This window comes from Carcharodon carcharias (assembly GCF_017639515.1).
Source record: "Carcharodon carcharias isolate sCarCar2 chromosome X unlocalized genomic scaffold, sCarCar2.pri SUPER_X_unloc_1, whole genome shotgun sequence".
Lineage (NCBI taxonomy): Eukaryota > Metazoa > Chordata > Chondrichthyes > Lamniformes > Lamnidae > Carcharodon > Carcharodon carcharias.
The window spans coordinates 740,336-742,473 of record NW_024470864.1 but is presented as its reverse complement, the minus strand read 5'-3'; the positions used below and the strand labels follow the sequence as shown (position 1 = coordinate 742,473).

The 2,138-nt window shown below is 61.4% G+C and overlaps 2 protein-coding genes across 2 annotated transcripts in view; one reads left to right on the top strand and one right to left on the bottom strand.

Annotated features, from left to right (window-relative positions):
• The window catches only part of LOC121275068 (la-related protein 4-like), a gene marked incomplete at its 3' end in the record, with an annotated part of 62,963 nt that overhangs the window by 59,685 nt on the left and 1,140 nt on the right, over positions 1-2,138 (bottom strand). The window lies entirely within an intron of this gene.
• The window catches only part of LOC121275069 (ATP-dependent 6-phosphofructokinase, muscle type-like), a 49,354-nt gene continuing 48,701 nt past the window's right edge, over positions 1,486-2,138 (top strand). The window contains exon 1 of the mRNA XM_041182464.1: positions 1,486-1,553. The gene's annotated coding sequence lies outside the window, so the exon portion shown is untranslated. The remainder of the gene's footprint in view (positions 1,554-2,138) is intronic.

The window sequence follows — 2,138 nt, the reverse complement described above, 5'->3', positions numbered from 1 at the left end:
GAAGGGGGCTGGGGGGAGAGACTGGGGTTGGGGGCTGGTAGCAGGAACCCGGAACCATTAGCGTGGAGGTGCAGCGAGCGGTTAGCGAGGTAAATGGCGGGTTGACCATCACTGCCAGATGTTGGGGGGGGGGGTGGGGACTGGAGTACAAGAGGGAAGGAGTCTGGCTCCGGTTGTGCCGGGTGTCGGTGAGACCACATCTGGAGCAGTGGGAGCAGTCCTGGTCTCCGCGTTGAAGGAAGGATAGACTGGCGTTGGAGACGGTGCAGGGAAGGGTCACCGGACTGGTCCCTGGGATGAGGCGGGTTGGGGGTGGGGGTGTCCGATGATGATGAGGGGGGAGCTGAGTAAACGGGGCCGATGTTCCCCGGAGTTTGGAAGAACGAGAGGCGATCCCATCGAAACCCACTAGATCCTGAAGGGGGTTTGACCGGGTGGACGCTGAGAGATCGTTCCCGCTGGTCGGGGTCGGGGTGGGGTGGGGGATCTAAAACACGGATATGGGGGGGCGGTACTACTGGCCGTTCGTTCACTGTCGCTGGAACTCCCTCCCTAACAGCACCGTGGGTGTACCTACACCACACACGGGGACAAAATCCTGGAACTCCCTCCCTAACAGCGCCGTGGGTGTACCTACACCACACACAGGGACAAAATCCTGGAACTCCCTCCCTAACAGCGCCGTGGGTGTACCTACACCACACACGGGGACAAAATCCTGGAACTCCCTCCCTAACAGCGCCGTGGGTGTACCTACACCACACACGGGGACAAAATCCTGGAACTCCCTCCCTAACAGCGCCGTGGGTGTACCTACACCACACACAGGGACTGCAGCGGCTCAAGAAGGCGGCTCACCCCCCACCTCCTTCTCTAGGGGGCAATTAGGGACGGGCAGAGCTGGACAGAGGTCGATGGGGATGAATCCACCTCCCCCGGCCCACCCCACACGCTCCTTACAATCAACCCCGCCAACCTCGGCACAGGACAGGTTACCCGAGGCACAGACGTCCCCGCCAAACGGTCACTGCGCTGAAGTCCGCTGCGGACCGGAGCCCCCCACACCCTTGCCCGTCCAGGTGGTAGAGGTCGTGGGTTTGGGAGGTGCCGTCCAAGGAGCCTTGGTTGAAATCCGATGACCCAGGAGTCACTGCCCCACGAAGGTGTTGGGGGGTGGGGGGTGGGGAGTGGAAGCGGAGACAGTGGGGGGTGGGGGGAATGATTAGGGAAGGGAATCGGACGCTCGGGGTCGGGGGTTGGGGGGGGGGGTGCGAAATATAAACTCGCAGGCCGGGCAGAGCGGGGAAGAACTAGGGTTGGCCTTCGGGGAGCTGGCCCAGACTGGATGGGCTGAAGGGCCTCCTCCTGTGCTGGAATGACTCACGTTGGCTCGCTGCGTCGTGTGAGGGAGGGATCTGGGGCTTGTCGTTGTCTCCGTCGTCCGGCTCCGTCACACTCACTCTGTCTCTCTCCCTCATTTCCTTGGCAGGAGTTTTGAGGGTAACTGGAACACGTATCGACTCCTCTCACACCACGATCTGCCGGCAACCAAGGTGAGAGCATGGGTGGGTGGCGGGAGGCTGGGGTCCAGAACACAGTGTGGGGCAAAGGAAGGGACGTCGTGGGAATGAGGGACCCCACTCCCCCCCACCAATCCCCATCCCTACCCCCACTAACCACTGTCAACGCTGTAAGAGTAGGCCAGTATGGTCAAAGCCGCTGTGTCACATCTTAACCTCCCCAGCCGAGGCTCCATCGCCCTCGCTGACCCGCACCGGCTCCCGGTCCAGCAACACCTCCTTTTTTACAATTCTCCCCCTCGTGTTCAAATCCCCACCCACTCACTGCCCCTCACAGTAACCTCCTCCAGCCCATAGACCCTCCCTATCTCTGTAACCTCCTCCAGCCCCTACACCCCTCCCTATCTCTGTAACCTCCTCCAGCCCCTACACCCCTCCCTATCTCTGTAACCTCCTCCAGCCCCTACACCCCTCCCTATCTCTGTAACCTCCTCCAGCCCCTACACCCCTCCCTATCTCTGTTACCTCCTCCAGCCCCTACACCCCTCCCTATCTCTGTAACCTCCTCCAGTCCTTACAACCCTCCCTATCTCTGTAACCTCCTCCAGCCCCTTCACC